This window comes from Sander lucioperca, chromosome 7 (assembly GCF_008315115.2).
Source record: "Sander lucioperca isolate FBNREF2018 chromosome 7, SLUC_FBN_1.2, whole genome shotgun sequence".
NCBI classification, from domain to species: domain Eukaryota; kingdom Metazoa; phylum Chordata; class Actinopteri; order Perciformes; family Percidae; genus Sander; species Sander lucioperca.
Window position 1 is genome coordinate 24151731 of NC_050179.1, and position 22544 is coordinate 24174274.

Sequence of the window (22544 nt, forward strand, 5' to 3'; positions counted from 1 at the left end):
CATTGTGATGAGTGATAAGGCCTCGCGTGCGTATGAGGGGAGGAAAAAATCCGTGCAGAGTAAGGTATTAACCTAGCTTCTGTTCTCACGTTACATGGAACCAATATTATGAGATTTAGTTTCACGTGATGAGGCGCACTTTTTCAGTATTGTGATTTCATTCAGGGATTTAAAAAAAAATAATAAACTTGTTTTTGTACAGCCCCGTGCTGGAAATGTCACATCCACTTAAAGTGTAAAGACAAACTCTTTGACAGGACACTGGAAGGTATGACACATCAAAGATTTCTTTTCACACTAATCAGAATATGTCCGGGCTCATTATTTTCTTTATCTGACTAAGAGTAACAGGAATTGAACTTACTGTTCAAAGAACTGAGTCACAGCCTGTCGCCCAGCAAATGTGTGGTCTTTAAAATGCCATTATCTGAAATCATTTATTGTCATTACTCTGACTGTCATCATGCTTGACTGCATATTGTGTCTTCTAGGAATGGGATCAATGGGATCCTATCAGTGGGACATGCTCAGGAGTAGCCTCCGGCGGTGATCTCAGGTAAGATGAACAACTTCTTTGTTTTTTTCACGCTGGGCTCACATCAGCCGCTGATTCATGTGAGCGACTACTCGTCTGTTCGCCCTATTTCAGCGTTTGAACTCGCTGGATCTCAAGCCAAACTAGGCTGAATGATCATATTCTGAATGTCAACTGGCCCTTCGGCTGTGCGTAAGAAAAATGTATATGTCCTGAAAACATTACACTGTTCGGTAACAGAGATACAGATGACACATTGCAGACGAAAGAATCAATTAGATGTTTTGGAGAATGCCTCCAGAAGACAGTATAGATTGTGTTAGTGAATACCCCTGCTATCCCCAGATGCCATCTCTGTTAACAATAGATCATAGCACTGCTGGGCTTGTAGTTTTGTTTTGATTGAAACCAGTCTCGCTGGCTTGTCTGTCTCGCGCAGGAGCCTGAAAAGCTTTCTTCTGCCTGCTTATGGTCTTCTTCTGTCATGGTAAAAACTTAATGAGGGAGTAGTGGAAATTTTTGCGCATTACACTCTACACTGATCTTACTTTAGAAATGAAACTTAATGTAGCTAGGATTAGCCTACCTACAGTTGTGCTGTTGTTGACATTTGTTTCACAATCACATGTTTGATTAGTTACTTGACTAATGCCATTTTAGTCTAGTTTACCCAGACCTGGTTTACTCCGTTGTCTGTTCTCAGACTTGCTGCAGGTGTATAAATCCGTGATAATGGGAAATAAAAGCAGAAATAGAAATAAAAGTAGCTTCGAGTGAGGTAAAAGGTCAGCGGAGAATCTATTATTGACTGTGTCACTGTCTTTTTCAGTATCACAATGATATGATACTACTACTGTGTCTTTTTCTGCCATTGAAACCTCACATGCATGGATTCCTGTAAATGTTAGCTTTAGGTGGTTTCTCTGCTACTATCAGTTTGCACACAATGACTGATTAGCTTTTTTTTTTAAATTGCTATGATCTAATTTTCTTTTGCTGTAAAAAGCTACAATAGCGTTTGGACTTCCTGAGCTTAAGAAGCACCGAGTGTACAGATGTACCATATTTTCCACAACAACTCCTTAAAAAAATATACTACTTTAGCAAACACAACAAGCTACATAGTTCAATTTTCCCACCTCAAAGAGAATAAGCAATAAACCGTGCAAACCAGTAACAACGCATCATCATCTGTCATGGAAGCAGCAGGTGGAGATGCCTTCACAAGACACGAGGGCTGCGGTTCTCCTCACAGTGATCATCAGAGAGTGTGAGAAGCATTTAAAGAGGCAGAGATAGCGGTTTAAGTCCAAAACACACCAACGTCACAACGCAAGCGCGGGATATCAGAAAGAGAAAAGGACAATTAGAGAGTCAGAAAGAGAGACGGATGTGCATTGATGTCTGTTCCTTCAAACATTACCGCAGTATTTTCGTATGTAATCTGCAGGGAAAACTATATCTTTTTAAATGTTATTATCAGGCCAATACAGCAAATGCTCTGTATATGTATATGGCCTGCCAGTGGTATTTTATTCCTGATGGCACTACAGTATATGCTTTGCATACACTTTGGATTGGTTGATTGTGTATTCACAGACACAAAAGGATTGGGCTGATTGGTCATTAAGAGATCAGCTCACCTTTCATAAAGTTGCACCTTAATTAGAAAAAACGTAATTGTCATCACTCCTTTCACACTGTACCGCACCGAACACTTTCTCAATGCTAATTGGCTGCAGTCTGAGAGAATAAAGATCATACAGTGTAGTCCGGTGTGATGGAGCATGTTGAGTCAAGTGGCTGCTCTCAGGGTGACCAGTGCCGATAATGGGCCGGTACTCATGGGTACTAAGTACCAGCATTTCTGATTTGTGTCCACATGAGTGCATGTATCATGATTTGTTTCGCGCCGATTTTTAAAAATCTATACTTTTCCCTAGAATCTATATTTTTTTTTTGTTTATTTTACCAGTGATTGACCTAAATATTTTCTGTTTATACGGTACCGCCAACAGCGACTGCATGTTGCCTACATCATATCCATTTCCAGCAAAACAGGGCAAAAGCAGAAAATGCACAAAATCCATGTTATGTACAGTACTACTTTACGAATGAAATAAATGTCAGACTGACTGACTCTCAATGTATATAGAAATAGAAATGTCTCAATATATAATGTCTCTAGAAGTGTATTATTCAACTTTTGTTTTTTGATAAAGAAGGAAAAGAAAATCGCAATACTCAATAATATTGAATCGTAATACTTTTGGAATCGCAATAATGTAAAATCGCAATACAAATCGAATCGGCACCCATGTATCGTGAAAGAATCGAATCGGGACAAAAGCATATCGTCCCAGCCCTAATGAGTACCCTTACTTTGTATTGCGTACCGCCACTTCCTGCGGTGAGTAGGTATGCACCCCAAACACCTGTATAACTGCGTCTCTGTGTAGACACATAGCTAGCTTAACGCTGAGAAAACTGCGCTGAAAATGTCCTTGTTGACATGGATAATTGTTTTGGATAAACATATTATTGTAACCCTAGTCGCTGGACTGAGCTACTGAGCCACTGTTTCACCGCCCGACACAGGAGCACAGCTGTCATCCAGTGTGCAGCCAACGGCTGGAGCATGGTGGCCCGTCCGCCCCCGGAAGTCACCAAACCCCGCACACCAGACCAGCAAGCCGTGGCGCACATATGGCCGGTGCAGCCGAGGTAAAAAGTAAAAGTTTGTATAAGAAGTGGAGAGTGCTCGCTGGAGGAAAACAACTTTTTTGCTCCTCGTCACCAGGCCCGTGTGCCAGCTGCTGACTCTACTTGAGCGACGAGTTATTGTGGAACTCACTGGAGTTCTAGGCAAGACCCGCCCATTAATAGCATTCACGCGCTACGATTGGCCAGGCGTCCATGCTTGCGCGAGGTAACAGAATCCAATTTGTTCATGCTCGCGCGAGGTAACGGAATCCAATTTGTTCATGCTCGCGCAAGGTAACGGAATCCAATTTGTTAAGGTCCTAACCCCTGACCAATCAGCTATCCTAACCCTAACCCTTAACTACTCACAGTTAATGCCTAACCTCAAGCAATCACACTGCTTCGTAGGGCCGGTCTTGCCTAGAACTGCAGTGGGATCCATTAAAAAGACCTGAGTGACCCGCGAGCGCTTGCTGCAAACCACTTTCAATTCATCTTCTACACCCCAGCACCCTATACCATACACACTATACTCTTTTAATGTCTTTTTTCATACAAAAGGAGCTTTACACACAACACAGCTGAATATTTCATCACTGGAGTGTTGGAGCCATTTTATGTAGTCTTGATTTGGGTGGTAACTTACCTTTAAATAGCTTGTAAATTCTTCAAGTAAATTGTATTACACCACAGCCAACTTTAACATTAATTTAATGTTCAAGTTCCTATCAAGCCCTGATTGTATGTAATGAAGTGCATACAAAAATACATTTGAAGTGATATATTACCAAAATATGCGTATAAATATAAATTTATCCAAGACGCATGTGATGATCATATCATGCAACTGCTGAATTAGGGAACTGGCACCTTTTTGGTCCAATTCAGGCACTGAGGGTGACTCAACACTTTTGACATGTGGTTGGCTGTCCGGCAGCAGCAGCAGCAGCACAACACTTGTGTTCACAATGTTTGCCTGTTAGGATTAGCGCTGTGCAGCTGCTCTGCTCACAGCTTACCAGAACCGGGACTATTAGGACAGAGGTGGAGCTCACTGGACCTCTTTGCAACAACTTCCACTCATTCAATCGCTCTCACACACATATTCATCCACAAACACGGTGTTGACCTATTGTCATCGGTAGGTGTTAACACAAGGGGATTTGTGCAGATGAACTGTTAGAACGAGTGCATAATACACTCAGATTACTTCTCTCTTTTTAAAGCCTGATTACTAAAAATAGTAAGTGCCAGCTGATGTGCATTATGCCGATAGAATATTACCATCCGTCATTGCTGAGTTGCGTCAGTTTGGACAACTATTTAAACTCAGGTGACTGTTAAGATATGTAATATCTATATAAATGGAAATAAACCTTGTGGTGACTTCTTTAGTGTTACCTTCCTTATTTATTGGTCGCAGTTGTGACTCCAGTTTACTGTAGGTATGATCAATGAGATCCTGTCTTCTGGGTTGGGGCCTTGTTTTTCTTCATGTTCTCTAGCCAAACAGAGGAAACATCTGCTTTACTGCTGTTCTAACTGCTCCAGATCTACACACACACACACACACACACACACACACACACACACACACACAGGCAGGCCTAGTGGTTGGGCCTGCCAGAGGAAGAGTGTTATACACAACGCACACATGCATTGATACTTATGTGCACACACCCACACACCCACACGCACGCACACACACACACACACACACACACACACACACACACACAGATGCTGCCTGTCTTCCTCTCATCCTCATCCTGTGACAACCACTGTGCAGTGTGTCCTCCAGGCCACCGTCTGTGCCATCAGGACCGGCTCTGACAGCTGCTCTGGCATCCAAATCTATGAGTCCCATCTTCTGTCTTTGCTTATATTGGTCTGTCTGTTCTCTTTCTGTTCCTCTGTCTCCTGCTCTATCTTGACAAGCAAGCATTTCACTGATTTAACATTCGCCCAAACAATTAAAAATGAACTAAATATATTATGGTGTAGTCAAACTAAATTGTCAGGCAGATTGGGACAAAACTTGTCTTGTATCTACCACATTTAAATCCTTAAATTACTTCATGGATGAGATGAGATGTACATTGCTATTAAACTGTGGTGCAAAATCATCATATCAACATGTTTTCATCAAAGGTTGTAGCTAGTGCTGTCACATAACATTGATCATTTTCAGATATCTAAATTTACTGACTTTTTTCTTTATTCCAATGACCTCTCAAGAGGGTATATGGAGAGAGTTGCACATAAAACCATTAGAAATAAAGTGGACAACACTGGTTGTACAATAAATAAGAAACTGGTTAGTAAAACAACACATACAAATGAGCAAAGAAGCACACTCTGATAAAGTAATATACAGTCAGTGTTTCTCCTATGGGCGGCACTGCTATTTAAAGATCTACCCATACGCAATAAACTCACTATCTCTACTTTAAGCAGCCAGAGTCGAGGACGAGCGAGGATTATAAATCCAACACCGCCGGACATTGCCACCAGTTAGCATTTGGTTAAGCCACCTACCTATTAAGCTAGGTTTATGCTCACCATAGTGTCCCCGGCGCTAGGGTGCCGGAGCCAAAAATGGCGCCGCAATGTATTTTGCATCAAGCGTGACGGCTCTGCAAGTTGCTGCGGCTCTTGGTTCACACCTCAGAATCTTTGTAACTAGGCACCCACTTTTTTAAGATGGATAAGTTGGAAGGTTGTTTTTGTTTAATTTTTCTCACTTTTCTCACTATTGAATACAAAAGTTCATACAGGCATCTGTAGAACATGACATTAGTTTGTTACAGTACAACTGAGAATATGACACAAATACTGATAAAAAAAAAAAACTAAGAAAAAAAGAAAGTATTATTAAGTAGGCTAAAATAGTGAATTAATTTAATTAATACCTCTTATTGATCCCCAGTGGGGAAATTACAATTACAAGGTTGCCACTCTGTTGTTAGAACACACTACACACAGGCCTGAAACATACACACATGCTCAGGTCCTTGCATGCCCAAATGGAGAGATGTCAGAGTGAGGGGGCTGCTACTGCTGGCTACAGGCGCCCTGAGCGGTTGGGGGGGGGTTCAGTGCTTTGCTCAAGAGCGTGAACTGGCACCTCTCCAGCTATCAGTCCACACTCTGTACTTCAGTCCGTACGGGGACTTGAACCAGGGACCCCTGGGTTTCCAAACCAACTCCCTACGGACTGAGCTACTGCCACCCAATTAATCTTCACTATTAGTATGTCTCAGGATTTAAAAAAAGGCCGCCAATCCGTTTTCAAATGCTATAAAAATAGGAAGTCAACAATTTAAGAAATATTTTGCTAACCAAATCAAATTGTTTACAGGATATTAAACCTTTCAACCTTTGTTTCCTACAGTGCCCGTTCGGATCGCATGCCCGTCGGCGCTGGGGTTTGCTGCCTGCTGAATTCAAGTTGCTAAAGTGCGTAACTTCTCCCGGCGAAGTAACGTTAGTCTCCAGCAGCGGGGACCGAAGCACAGTCACCGCGAGGTCATGGGCGGAAATTTCATCTAACAGTTGGGGGGGGACAATAAACATGAAATTTCTCAAGAGCAATTTTTGAAGGGGACACAAATAATACAGCCAAAGTTGTACTTGTACAGGATATGTGTAACATTAGCTGTGGAACTCCAGTAAGAAGGCTGGCAAGCCATTTTATTCACTTAAAACATCAGATGAAGTGATTCTTTTCTCTAATACAGATTATACTGAACTGAGAACTGAACCCCCTAGATAGCAAGCTAACTAACTCATTTTCTGTAACCAGTAAAAGCATGTTGGGTGGAATTAGCAAGCAAGCTAACGTTAACTAACTATTCAACGAGCTTCCAAACAAGCTAGGTAACGTTATAACCGCTAACATAGAGGATTCATGGAAAAATCTTTTGTCATGACTAATTTATTAAGGAAACAGTAAAAAATAATCACTTAACCCGATTTTTAAAGTGAATGAAATAGTCTTGTCTACTTAGCTACTGGAGATGCACAACTAACCTTAAGTTACTGAAGTGATTCAAACTTTGTTCTCTCTCCCACCCAGCGCTGTCTCTCTTAACAACACAGGCTTGTTGTAGAGCATCTTTGGCTACACGGACTGGAGTTCTGAGAATGTGACGACCAGATGTGTGTCTTCGTAAACTGAAATTGAAATTTGAATTGTGAGAATTGAATGTAGAAGTATGGAGAGTTGTCTTTTCAGTGAGAATCAAATGCAGTTTCAGAGCAACTGAATTTCATTGCATAATTCTACATTCAGTTTTAAGTTTATTGCAATTCTGCTTCCAAACCAACAAATTCAATTTAAAAAAAAATTATACTATTTACTTGTTTCAGTTTTCAAATGCATGTATTCAAGTTGAGCAATTCAAATTCAAATAGCCTCTAAATGATTGAAGTTCAGTTTCTAGTGACACATATTTCTGCCAATACAAATGTTTGATAAGAAAATAAAATATTCCAGGGATGGAAAGAGTTACATGAGTTGTGTGGGACTGTTTTTTTTTTTTTTTTTAGCTTTGAGATAGTGTATTATACTGTAGGTATACAGATGTAGAGGGCCAAAACAAATTCAACAAGTCCTCCAAACTAAAATACAAAATATGTTTGTTTGTAAGTTCGTTCCAAAATGACTTATAGGAGCAAACCACAGGGGTTCCTCACTGCCATACAAAAATAACTTGTATGAGCATTTTCAGATTTTCATTTTCGGGTATACGGAATGATTTTCATCGTCATGGTTAAAAGAAACCAACGTCTGTTAATAGGAATAGATATGTGAACAGTGGTCTCTTGCGGTTTTACAGTATTATGACAACACCATGCTACTTCCGCCTTTGCTTCTGAGAGACAACTTTCATACAGTAACTCACACGGCCACTAGAGGTCTTTGTCAGGTAATTGTACTTCATCGGCATACGAAGAAATAACCACTGCCGTTTTTTTTCTCGCGAGGATGGCATCGACAAATTGTGTTTAGACAGATCAACAGCGTTTACGAAAGATTTAAAATGAGCCCCGGAGATCAGGAAACAGTCCGTTGAAGGGGAGGCTGCAACAACGCCTGTTTGTTGGTGCTACAGAAGATCCGACTCTAACTCTCTTATGTCTCGCCATCACTGAGACACAGAAATAGCCCTTGTGTGGGCCTTTTCAAAAAATTTTAGAATAATGACCCTCATAATAACCCTCGTCACCCAAAAGGGAAAAGGCAAGGTCTGTCCTTCCCAGAGATTTTGGTGGGAAGAATCGATGACTTCCTCCATCTCTCTCCCTCAGGGGACAGGGGGACAACGTCCCCCTGGTATAAATAGTAGTCCTCTGATAAGCGGGCCAGTAAGCGGTCTTGTGGTGTCAAAGCCTTTTAGTCTCGTTGTGAGAACCTCTTGTTATAGAATCAAAGCGCTCTTATAGAATATACATTCCCTTGCCTCCCTTGTTTCTGTTCAGCTCCCCGAGCTTCACTGTACATCACAACCTTTTTTACAATACAATGGGGGACACTTGAGTGTCCCATCAGAAGACACTTGACACTGCGTCTTTGACAGTTTTTCTCTTCAGCTCTCTGTCGGGGGCTGCGATGCCGCTGCCCCAGAGCTGTGTTACTATCGGAGCCTTGTGTTGTAAAATACTGGGAGCAAAGGTGATATGCCTCTCTCGTTGACACGGCCGTTAGCCTGAATGGCAGGTTGTAAGTTTGCCTCAGGGCCAGACGAGCCATTCATCCCGACACATTGGTCACAAAAGGAGCTGTAAATACAGCCGCTCAGCCTTTCGATTAGCTCATTGTTTCTGAAAGCACAGGAAACATCATGTAACACTTCAGTATGTAGTTACGGGGGGGGGGAGCTGTGCTGGGAGAAAGTTGTTTTTAAAAAAAAAAAAAAAAAAAATGTTTTTTAAAGACTGATACAAAGACATGAGTACGATTAGAAACAATAGCATGGTTAAATCGAGAAGTGATTTGTGCCCATTGAATTGGGTTGTTTTTTTTTTTTGTTTCTTGACTTCTCAAAGAGTTATTTTCTCATTCTCAGCTGGTTTGATAGCCTCAATGCCCCAAATAGGTTCTCTGAAAGGAGAGCATGGGAAAAATAGCTGTCGTTGTGGAAACTGCTGGGAAAAGGCTGAGTTCTCATTGGTAGCAGTGCAGGGCATTGTGGGATGTGAGCAGTGGTGAAAGAAGTATTCAGATCCTTTACTTAAGAAAAAGTAGTAATACCACACTGGAGAAAGAAAATCCCTGTTACAAGTAAAAGTCCTGCATTAACAATGTTACAGGGAAATGTACTTGAAGTATTAAAAGTAAAAGTACTCAATGCAGAAAAATCATCATTCAACCATGTGTTTAATTGGCATTTCAGCTGTACTTGTAGGCCTGTATATTGTTGGGTAAGTTCATTTATAATAAAACATATTTTATAAACTACATGTGTTTTGTGTGCAAAAATCTGAATTTGTAAAGTAACTGGTAACTAAAGCTGTCAGATTAATGTAGTGGAGTAAAAAGTACAATACTTCTCTCTGAAATGTAGTGGAGTAGAAGTAGAAAGTGGCATGAAAAGAAAAGACTCAAGTGAAGTACAAGTACCTCAAATTTGTACTCAAGTACAGTAGTTAGTTAGTTAGGAAATGTACTTAGTTATATTCCACCGCTGGATGTGAGTGAGCTGAGAAAGACTGTTTTTCTCCCTCTGAGAAGGAGAGAAACATGGACCCAAAAAGCACAGAGCTTAGACCAGACCAAACCGAGCTAACTGACTGCAGTTTGGACTCTGTTGGCTTCACTTCACTGGGAAGATGAGAGGTGGATGGTCAGTGATAGTGGCGCTGAGGTGGGCAGGGGGGCCGCTCTTGTTTGTCGTCTGCTCCAGCCGATTTAAAATCCCCTGACATCGGCATGAGCAGTGGCGGCCCGCATACCGACATACCAGGCTGATGGTTGCCGGCCCATTAGCGAGGCCCAAGCGGTGGAGCCCACCCAGGGCTGCAGACCCTCTCCTGCCCACCTTCTGCCTTCCTGCCCAGCCCTGGGCTCTGGATCAGAGGCAGGCCACACGTCGGGGGACTGGGCTAATGATGACCGCAGCCATACCATCCCTTTCATGCCGCAACCCAAGAGTACAATTTTGGCTAATGCTATTTCCTGCAGATAAGATGCAAACAAGCTCCTTTTACTTCTTCTTCTTCTTCCTCATCAGAGGTTTGGGAGCTGAGGGGAGGGTGAGCGGTGGCCAAATACATGATTAAGTCCATGCTTTGTTTCATCATCAGCTGGTTGGGTTTTGTAGCTGCGCTGTCACATTGCATTCATTTAAATTATCAGAGAAGTCATTAATGAAGTGGAATCGTGGAATGAAATAAAGATTGGCCACTTTATGTGCACAGAGCCAGATCTAGTTATCCATATCGAACCATTTTGCCCCCCATCAGTCCCTAAATGGCTTAATCAAGGCTTTGTTGCGTTATTTTAGTCGCCCAAGACCTTCTAAATTGTTTCCAGCTTAAAAGGAGATTGTTGGAGATATTCATGCTAGGGGAAATGGTCTCCTGTTTTGACCGCTCTGTGGTCACACATTATCTTTCTTTTCTCAGATTAGAACCGTTGCAGTCAGAAATAGCTAAATAAATCCCAATCTTGATTTATTGTCACTGTTTTTTAAAGCAGATCCCTGTTTTAGGTCCCCATGCATCCAAAGGTTATTGTGTTTTCTGCTGGAAAAAGACACCAGGCTATACATAAAAAAAGAGTGTTTTTGCTACAGGCTTTTTAAAAAAAATCTGATTATCATTATGTCACTCATAAATTTACTTAAACAAAAAAAGACATTTATTCTACAGTACCAGACCTTGTGGCACAGATAACTAAGACAGGAACACATTAGAGGACAAATTCCCTGTCAATAATCTTTCAGACTACTGACATGATACATGATTACAACCCGTTCTCACTCCCAATTTGCACAATACTGACGCTTGGTCAGTGGTTCTCAGCCTCAGATACTGACTCAAAAATCACCCTTTAACATCTGTACAGGACCCACCGGGCATAGCAGCAGCTCGACCGTGGCGCTGGAAGATGATTTAGTATTAAGAGCGACAACGGTAGCGAGTAGTATGAAAGACCGAAAATCTGCGTCAGGAGGTTGGTTGGGATGGTGGATGGGTCAAACAACACAGGACTTTCACCCTGGAGACCGGGGTTTTTGTCCCGCGTGTCCCTGAAACGTACATTTTGTAACCCCCACCCACTATCTTTTCCTAAACCTAACTGTCCCGCTCTTGTGCCGCATGTCAATTAAACGTACGTCCCGACCCAGAGCGTTAAAAAGTGATGCCAAGAGTCCCAATCAAGCGCGTCTAAATATGAAGCTATAAAGAGGACAACGCAGCGACCGCAGGTTCGACTCCTCCTTGCTGCACTTTGCTGCATGTCATTCCCCCTCTCTCTCTCCCCTTTCATGTCTTCAGCTGTCCTATATAAATAAAGACCTAAAATGCCCAAACTATCTTAAAGAAAATGTAACTGTCTTTTCTTAGCGGTGCCTTTTACAATTCAATGTTCAATGTGTTCAATAAAAGAATGTTGGGAATGATTTCCTTTCATTTGTTTTAAATTCAACAAGTAATTTTTTCATTTTTTTTAAACAAATACTAAATGCAGAACTGAGTACACTTTAATATCTGTTTATTTATCGCAAGTCATTTCGCTATCGTGATAATCAGCAACGGTATCGCAGATTTCCCTCATATTGTGCAGCCCTAATATCTACAGCAAATGCGCTTCCTCCTTCAAGAATCTACGTCATGAAGCCAGCTTAGTACAGTGAGGGCGATTGTGGATCCTCTTGGCATTTGGTATCATCCCTCCGCCTTGTCTCCGTCTCGCTCTCTCTGTTTGAGGACAACAGTGTCGTCTGAGGGGATGCGTGATGGCAGGCAGGCTCCGAGCAGAGCGCACACATCCGTCCACGTGCCCCTCTGATCCCAATCATTCATAAATTCAGCCAGAGAGATTTGTATCCGCCATCCGCCCTGCAGTGTCTGTTATTTCTGTCCCCCACCTCCCTTTGGCTATTAGGCAGGCATGAGATGCCACAGTAACATACGCACACAAACACACTCACATGTCTGATGGTAATGGCGGCCGTCCCCTCTACACATCTTGCTTTGGCATCTCTTACTTTCCTTTTTATGTTTATCATTTGGTTTTGTTTCCACTTGACTGATTTCCTTCTTTCTTTTTTACATTAAATATTCTCTCAATACTTTACTCATATCTTTTCTCTCAGGCTTCAGTTTTTCATTATTATTCAGTACTCTTTCTCTCTGTCTCCACTTTCTGAACATTTCTCCCTGTCCCTCGGCCAAAAAAACACAGTGAAATTTCCCCTCAGTCATTTAGCCCAGATTCAACACTACAGGCAGGCAGGCAGGCAGCGTAGAGGCTGAAACTTACCAGAATGTAAATAGAGCAGTGTTTTTCACATTACTTCACCGCTTATTTTTAGTAGCTGAACAAGAGCAGGCAAGGGTGTGCCTTTTCAAACCCCGATTGTAAGTCTTATCAGCTGAATACACAGAAGAAGAAAAAAAGAGAGAAATTATAAATCAAACAAAACAGTAATGACACAATACAGGAAGTGATGTGTTGATTTATGGTTTAATTTTTAACTGTAACTGACAGACAATACTGGGTCAGCTTTTTTAAACATAGGGAAAGAATTTAGTCTTGCTGTCTAAACTTTAAAGTTATATTGTTATCATTTGTTGCAGTATTTATGCAGTCTTAAGTGATCAGCAGCAGGCACCAGGCTTCTGTCACGTTTCCCTCCCGGTGACACCTTTCAAAGGCAGATTACTTAGTAATAGGCCAGCCAGCAAATGCACTTCCTTAGCAGCTTTCAATCACAAGCTGAGCCACAGGTCAGTTCGGAAAGTTTCCCAAAAGGTTTCTCAGCAGCGTTCTTCAGACGTAGCTGCCAGCCATTCCTCGATTACTGAGCTCATACCTTCCCTTTACTTCCAGGGATCCGACCAGTAACACCAGTCTGTTTAAGCAGACACAGCGCCTGCAGCAGTGGGGAAGCTAAGTGGACAGTGGCTGTGTCTCACTGTGTCTGTGCCTGGCAGTCTTCTTCCCAGCCGCCCCTCGGCTCACACCAGGAAATGTCTTTTTCCAACTCCTTCTCCAATCTCCGCACTTCATTCCACCCCGTCTCTCCAGCGACAAAGCTAAAAGCACTGTTGCTTTTACACGTTGAAATTGCAAAGACGACGTCAGCACTTGTCAAACGCAGCTTTGAAAAAAAAAAAAAAACTACCAAGCGAAATCTGCAAGGTGATGCTGGAGGCCGTTCTCACACTGCATACATGTGGTATTGTTTTTTCAAGCGAGCACAGTTCACACAAGTTTTCCCACACAAAAATGGATGGAAGCTTACGTGCCTGTGCGTGTATGTGCTTAAATGTGTCTGTTGTGAGGAAAGAGGTGCTAAACCCTCCATGTTTAGCGCAGTCACTGAACATGATGACTCAGTTGAATTTCCACTGAGGTAAGCTGTCACTCTCTGATGAACAGTGAACTCACAGAAGCACTGAGTCACACCACACACACACACACACACACATACACACACACCATCTAATGTCCCCAACTAGTTCACAGGCCAGCTAGGATTATTTGCTGAATATTTTTTTAATGAAGCCATCAATAAATACAACAGAGCTCAACTCTCTCCCTCTTTGTGATGATCTTGGTGCTCAGCCATGGATGCACACAACCACACACACACACACACACACACACACACACACACTTGTGCTTGGCCTTGTCCCTGTCCAAACAGCCCTTCTATAGTGAGAGGCTCCAATGGAGTGGATCAGCTCCAGCTAAGGCACCCTTTCACACTTCCTCCCTCGCTTTCTCCAAACCCTCCCTCCTGTGTGACCGCAGGGCCTTCCTTCCTTCCTCCTGACACAGAGGCCTGGGGGAGTCGCAGGGGAGTCAGGATGGCCGGATGTGCCCCGATCAGACACACAGACAGACGGGACGGACTGACAAGGAACAGACATGCAGACAGGAGGATGCTGCTGCTACTGTGCACTTTGGGCTCGATTTTTCTTCCCATCCGGAGCTACAAGGAGGATGACATCATTCCTGTTTTGATAGGACAACAGGAAGGTGGAGGGAGACGGAGAGCGGCGGGGACTGTGGTTGAGAACATGAAGGAGAATGATGAAAACAAAAGGAAATGTAAGTGTTGATCAGAGAAGAGGCAGAGCTGTGACCACGCAGGTCTGCAGGAGGCTTCAATATACCCCACGGACATTTTTATTTCCAGAAAATGTCTAGGAAATGTATTTCCACTCTTCCTCTTCGTCCTGAATCTAATAAAGCAATAAAATCGATAAAGTGAATTAAGACTAGAGCCGGATTTGCCTCACGAGGGTTCTTTTATACATTCTCAGTCTCAAATAGCGAGGGTAGAGTTTGCAGACGCAAGGCCTGCGTCTCACACAGGAAGAGCCCCGGCTATAGGAAGCAACCTCACGTCTTAGTGTACAGCTCTGTACCTGCACGCTATCTGTACAGCAAGTACTCAAATGGGGCTTTGTAGTTTGTCTTCTCAATGCTGTTTGTCTCCTCTGCAAGGCAGCCGTTTCCTCCAGCATTCTCCGGGGGAAGAGGAGAAGAGAAATGATAGCAAGTGGCTGGAAGAGCAGAAGAAAAGAGAGGAAAGAAAGAAGGAAGGATCACAATAATAGCAAGCTCTCTTCTCTCCCCTCCTCTGTTTTTTTTTTCTCAGAAGAGGATACAGTGATTGCCAGCTGTGCTCTGCTGCTGCTGTACAGTGCACACACACACACACACACACACACACACACACACACACTACTTCAGAGAAGTCAACCTCGCTGCACTCCATCCACCCCATTGAACCGCCAGCTCTGGCAATCAATTTTGAGGCTTGTGCTGTCACTGCTGGCCTCTGGACACAGCAGCTGGCTGCAGGAAGACAAGCGCTCTTCCACAGAGTCCGTCCACTGATCAGCTGCAGCCAGCTGTCTAGCAGCAGCCCCGCTATTCAGAGCACTGCTGCTGCCGCTGGCGAGGGAGGGAGGCCTCTTTCACTGCTGTCACCGGCGCGGCCGAGTCCCCTTCACCATACTTTCTTTTTCACTTCTTCCTTCCTAAATTTTCAACCGTACAGACACATCCGCCCTTGAGCTGCGCAGCAGGCCTTATATGTCTGTCTGGGCTGGCTTTCTGTCTTTCTTTCTCTTTCTTCCCAAGTCAAATTGTCCATCTGTCTCTGCCTTTAGCAACTTTTTACTCCACTATTTCCATCTTGCTTCCTGTCTCCCAGCTATTCTCCCCCTGTCTTCCATGCTGGGTCTTTAGATGAACTTTCCTTCTTTTCTTTTCTTTTTTTTTTTGCCGTTGTGGCCTTTCTTTCTATTGCCTCCATCCATGTCCCTTCTGTTTCTCTGTTTTGTGGTACCCATTCCTCTTTTCCTTCTTTGTTGGTTGCCATGTCTCAGTTTCTCCACTCCTTTCTCTGCAGTCCTGTCCCCTTTTTTTTTTTTTTTGCCACTCGCTCTTATTTCCGCACAATTTCCATCTCATTCTTTGTCGCTCTGCTGCGATCTAAACTATGCCCCCTTTTTCCAAATGTCACAATACTGTATTTTTTCTTCCCCTTTTTTTCTTTAGAGTAACTTCTTTTTCTGTCCCCCTTTCTGCTGTAGTTTTTTTACAGGTGTCTGTAAGGCGGGGATTTACATTTTCTCAGGACAGGCAGCCCGTGGAGAGAGGCCTGCTGGCAGATCAAAGGCTGCGGCTGTAAAACGATCTGAAAGAGTCCGGCATTAGCATCCATCAGGGTACCTTGAAAGCTCCCTGGTCAGCCGAGAGGGAAGCTGAGGGCCCCCCAAAGTGAAAGCCCAGTCTGGAGTGGGGTGATGGAGGGGCGGAGGGAGGGTAGAATGGGGGTGGAGAGAGAGAGAGAGAGAGAGGTGGAGGGATGAATAACGGGCTACTCGGCTAAAAACATGAAGGAAATATTTCCACGAGGGAGGAACATTTTCATTACAAGCTGCAAAGGTTTTTATTTCTCTTTTGGATTCAGCCCCCTCATCTCTTCCTTTAGCTCTTCCTCTCTCTTTCTTCCTCTATCTTTCTCATTTCTTTTTACAGCGTTAAGGCTGTAAGGGGAGAACATCTCCATATGTGCACCATCTCCACTCAAACCCAGACTTTTACTACTCCACCCTGCAGTCTACACATAGGGTCATGTCTGGTTGGGGATAGGGGGGGGGGGGGGAGGGAGGGAAACCTGGATTGGCTTTATATATACTGTATCTCTTTACATCTTTACATCAGAATTGAAAGTGGGAGATAAGTAGGGATGGCAGGTGTGTGTGTGTGTGTGTGTGTGTTCGTGTGTTCCTCCTTCTATGCAATAAGCATGATTCACAGTCTTGAAATGGATAGGTACCTAACATGTGTGATAGGAATTAAGATTAGACCTGCATTCCTGGTGTGTTCCAGTGCCTGCACATTTGTTTCTTTTTCAATAACAAAAGTGAGGCCGCATTCGTCACATAAATCTAAAAAATCTGCATCCTTCAGGCAATTCTTGTGATAGAATTCCCTCAGGAAACGAGATTTATAGACACTGAGACCTGCGAACACAGAGCTTCTTCTTTCCTGGAAAGACTTTCAGCTATGTTATATGTAGTAATATTTTCACATCTCTGCAGTGTTTGAATTCCCAAATCTACAGACTGCAGCCATCACTCATTGGTCCTGGACCAGTGTGAGTTATTGTAATTTCTTAACAATGAAAATACAGGTGTTACAGTTGTCTCTGTGGGGACATTCTGGACTGGGAATAGCTCAGATTTTTGTTACTGTTTACTGCATGAGTAGTTGAAGACGTTTTTTTGCGTTATCCCTAGGAATTACATCCATGTGGGTCGATTCTGCACCGCATGAGTTATGTTCACAATCTTTCTTTAATCTTAACCATACCATAGTTACTATGCACTATGCATTTTTGTTTGTTGTTATGCATTGTCATCGAACATAATCCAGAGTTTTATTTTCTTCGAGGTTACATCGTTTCATATACTGTAGGTTTGCTATTTAGTGGTCACTATTTTTTGAAGCTCCATTCTCTGTGAAAAATGCGAGTACACAACATGGCATCATGACTTTGCTTAAACATACACGCCACTTTCCTAAAGCCAAATGGCGTGTTCAATCTGTACGCATTTTGAGCTATCCACGTGTATGTCTACGCTGTATACAGCAGATGTAAACATACACACCACGTGGCATCGCCACATGGCGCGTTATCGCGAGAATGTGCCGTGCTATCGCGAGAACAACGTCACGCGTGTAAAAATTGCAGGTGAAAGTCCTGTGTTTTACCCATCTGCCACCCCAACCAACCTCCCTCTGGACCTCCGTCCTTTCATACTACTCGCTACGTCAATAATTCACATGTAATGTAGGTCAATGGAGGCCAAACAGCGTTGATAAACACGCTAAAAAACGATTATGCGTCTTCATAACACGCAAAAATGGCATACGAATTGGCGTGTCATGCATACGCCACTTAGTGAGATCAGTCTGGAGTACAAATGTTTACTATCGGCTATTTTTAGGCATGAGAAATGAGAGCAAAATGAATAATAATAGGTGTTATTAGGTTTTAGGGGAAATTGTCCTCTCAGTCAATTTGATTTGATTTATTGGGATCTCCATTAGCTGGGGCCACAGCTATTCTTCCTGGAGTCCACCCACAACTTGTGCAGCTATACATTGCCGTGCATCATTACATTAAAAACAACCACCAAAAAACAACATTCAATACATCACTGAAAGAAAAACAACGGAAATAATAACAAGACATAACATTCAACACAACACAGGACAACACAGGACCTAGTTTAAATTATTCACAGATCGTAGAGATGAGATTATAACATTGTTGTGATGTTCTTTAAGTAATACTTTGAATTGAGGTTTTCTATTTTCTTGAATGACATGACTAGGCATTGCATTCCAATTAATCATAGCTCTATATATCACGGTGTTTTTCCCTTTATTTGTTCTTACTTTAGGTAATGTGAATTTGCCCTCCGTAGCATGCCTAGTGCTGTAGTCATGTTTATCAGAACTAAGACTAAGTTGCTGATACAACACCCTTGGCTGTTTAGTCACTAAAATATTTCTGGTAAAGTTGAGCAATGAGGCAGTTAATCTGTTCCTTACACTTAACCAGGATAAGCAGCCATGCATTGCATCAACGCTTGATCTGAGTGGGCACCTTAGTAAACAGCGTGCGGCTTTATTCAGAGCAATTTGCAATGTCTTTATAGTTGATATGGCAGCACCTGACCAAACCCCTGAACAATAGTCCAAATGAGATAGGACAATCGTTTTAATGACGTTTCCCATTACATTTTTATTGAGAAAATTTGAACATCTCCTTATAACTGAGAGACCTCTACCCATTTTTTTCACCACACCATCAATGTGTTGAGACCAGGATAATTTACTGTCTACTTTAACTTAAGAAGCTTGGTCCTTTGTACCTGTTCAACTGCCTTACCTTCAACACATACATTTAATTTAAATATTTTTTGTTCCAAATACAGTGCTTGTGGTTTTAGATACATGAACATTTGAGACAGACATTTGAGTAAGGGCTGTACCTGTTGAATGTCCAACTCTGTAGGCATGTTGATAATCTGTATATAAATCATTTACTGAAAAATAACATTGTATTTGTTCATAAGCAATTTTCTCCATGATTTTACTTAACGCCAGCAGCAGGCTAATTGGTCGACTGTTTGGGCCACTATATGGTACAGTTGCATTCTTCGGTAAAGGAATGATTTTAGCAGTTTTCAATGTTGTTGGAATCAATGACAATCGTCTATTAAGAGCAATCATTTCAGTGTTAACTTGAGTACGCTAATTGGCTGCTGTGCCCTACAGGTGCCCTGAGAGCTGACTTCCTTCTTTGTTTTCCTCCTGTATTCTCATTGGAGACATTTGTCTAGCTACATACAAACCTTAAAGTGCCCTCCTTAATATTACTTGCGGAAATTCCTTGTTAAATCTCCACTGTGTGAAAATTGAAGAGAAATTACTATTTGTAAGTCCATAATCTCTTTTATAAGCTTAACTATTTATTATAAATTGGCATTACAATATATGATTTTTTTTATATGACAATGTAAATGACTTGCACAGATCACTGGATCCTAGTGGAGAATTGCTCCATGTAAAAAATAATTTGATGAAGAATCATATGTAAGGATTTTATCCCCCTCAGTGAATAATGTTGGTGATCTCATCCACAGAGTAACACAAACCGTTACACAACATATGAATGTTAATGTATACACTTGCTCATTATCAAATTGTTATAATGTAAGGTAATATACTGTATGCTTACACATTTGCTGAGGCAAACTCACAAAGATCCACACGCACGTACTACTGGACGCAAAGTACTTCCCGCATGGATCACCTAAATACACACACACACACACACACAGACAGACAGACAGACAGACAGACAGACAGACAGACAGACAGTTAGTTCAGCTCGGCCGTCCTGTCCACCCCAGGATGAGATCCTCCTCTGTTTAGGGAAGAGGATGTGATCTCACTTGTTAAAAATCCAACCTATGTCGCTTGCCACTCATGACTTAATCCAGGCTTCTCCTTTGTGCAGAGCGCTCTCCCCTTTCCCTCTTCTCCTCTTACTTACTCTTGCTTTCTCTGTCATTTCCTATCTCCCTCCTCTTCCTATCTATCTATCTATCTATCTATCCTCTGACATTTGCTTTTTTACAAAGTCAGGCTGAGGATTCACTGTAGTTGGTGAATATGATGCTTGGGGGGAAAAAGTAATCAAATGCATATATTTACTATCAGCAACAACAAATGCAGGAGTGCAAACCAAATGCACCCTCAAAAACATGCCAGACAAGCAAAACATAAAAGTTAAACTGTGTACCATATCCGGGTAGCTGAGCATTTTGCCCAACAGTAAAAGTGAGGAAAGGATTTTCTTTTACACGTCGTCTATAAACAACAATAAAACAACACGTGTGCTGTACAATGGCTATATGCAGCCACTGTGAAGGAGACGGCTTCTCCTGCTTTTGTCCACTTAAAGAGCGGCTTTCCTTTGTGCTTGTTCTCACTTTGTCCACAGCACCCACGTGTGTGCGTGTGCGTGTGCGTGTGCGTGTGCGTGTGCGTGTGCGTGTGCGTGTGCGTGTGTGACAGAGCTACCTTGGGCAATCCACACAGCTGGGATTTTACAGTGACATTTGGCATTTTAAAATGAGTCCAATCAGACTGCAGCAGATTGGACTCGATAATTGATACAGCTGAGACTGTAACCTCAAGACCACTGCATGGTTCTTGTGCTAGAGTAGCCTTTGCAATGATGTCACTGAAGGACCCAGCGTGTGCCTATCAAAATTTAAAACATCGCCGTCTGCAGCTCCCTGTTAACGATTGGCTTGTTGGTCTGCGGTATCGCAAGCCGATCACTTCCTCTTTCGCCCCTTCCAAAAACACAACAACCAGATAGCCGAGGTATTTTTAAATACAAGAAGAACAAGGAAGCAAGTACAATAACACAACACATGTGCTGGACAATGGCTACACACAGCCACTGTAAAGTAGACGACTTCTCCTGCTTTTGTCCACTTAAAGAGCGGCTTTCCTTTGTGCTTGCTGGCTTCTCACTTTGTCCACAACGCCCGCGTGTCGGAGATAAGCGGGAACATGCTCAGCCTGTTACTCTGTGTGCATGTGTCTGGCAGTCGACATATGTGTGTGTAACTACATGCTCACATACTGTATATTGAATGACAACCATAATCTCCCACTAACTTTAACTAACAGATTGTGCGTCCATTATTGTTTTTAAGCCATTTCATGTAGGACTGTAGGTTGTTTCCAGGGCAACATGTTGGTCAAGCTGAAACACACGTTGTAGTCCAGAGATGCACACGCACTGAAACCCTTCTCTGTGTTGTCATTATGCATCTCATTAGGCTGTTTTATGTATAGGTCTATCAGAATGACAGTGTTAACAAGAGCTGAGCATATGGGCTCTTTCTGAAAACCAAATACAATGGGCTGTTGACAGACACAGTTGTACAGTGGCCCCTAATCTGTGTCTTTCATTATCAAACTGTACAAAAGTAGAGAACTAGCCAACAGCTTGTTGAGGTTTTTGTTTCTTTTTTCATTATGTGTGCAGACCAGCTTTGTGTGTGAGTATGTTTGCGTGCATATGTTTGCGTGCATTTCTGTGTTTGTTTTTCATACTGTCCTGTGTATGTTTAACGTATGTATGCGTGTTATTAATAATGAACCCCTTGTCGTCCTCCTGGCCAGTGATCTCCGCCTCCAAGTGGTGGAAGAAGTATTCAAATCCTTTACTTAAGGAAAAGTACTAATACCACACTGTAAAATAAATACTCTGTTACAAGTAAAAGTCCTGCAGTGAAAATGTTACTCAAAGGTCCAGTGTGTAACGCGTTTAGTTGTTCATTATCAAAATCTGTGTTGCCCGTTTACAAACTTGTCCTTTTTCATGAATATTTACCACCACCATCAATTCCAAGTATTCCTATTGGCTTAAAATGTTACATTTGCATTTGCATGAATTGGGGTAGACGCTCCATATTCATGCTCCATCTTGAAATACGTTAGCCGGTAAGGGACATACAGGACATACTGCTCCGCCTTTCGCATTTTCGCTGTCACATGATAAACTCACAGGCGCTGCTAATGCTGCTAATGGGTATCGTCGCTTCCCGGCCCCCGGCAAGTTTGAAGAAGGAAACATGGAGGACCACACGTATTCAAAATCCAAATTACTTCTTCCTCGCCCAGAAAAAGAAAAAGGATATTGATAAGAACAAGAGAGCGGCTTTTTGAAGTGTGAAGGCTACCGTAGCTGTAATACGTACTTTGAACTGCGTGGCGCGAGAGAGTTGATTGCGGTATATGATCTCAACGCTAGATGGGAGAAATTCCTACACATTGGACCTTTAAGTAAAAGTATGTAAGGATCATCAGGAAAATGTCCTTAAAGTATTAATCATTAAAGCACTCAAAGTAGAAAAAACCTTGCGTTTTAGAACCTGGAAACGATCAAAACAATCAATCAACTAATTGTTTTAATTAGCTTATCATTTCAGCTGTACTTTCAGCAGATAA

At 42.4% G+C, this 22544-nt stretch overlaps 1 long non-coding RNA gene across 1 annotated transcript in view; it reads left to right on the forward strand.

Moving 5' to 3' along the window:
* The window catches only part of LOC116053014, a 135754-nt gene extending 128001 nt beyond the window's left edge, over window positions 1–7753 (forward strand). Inside the window, exons 3-4 of the long non-coding RNA XR_004105723.2 lie at window positions 492–556; window positions 6633–7753. This is a non-coding gene — a long non-coding RNA (uncharacterized LOC116053014). The remainder of the gene's footprint in view (window positions 1–491; window positions 557–6632) is intronic.
* Window positions 7754–22544: the final 14791 nt, after the last annotated feature.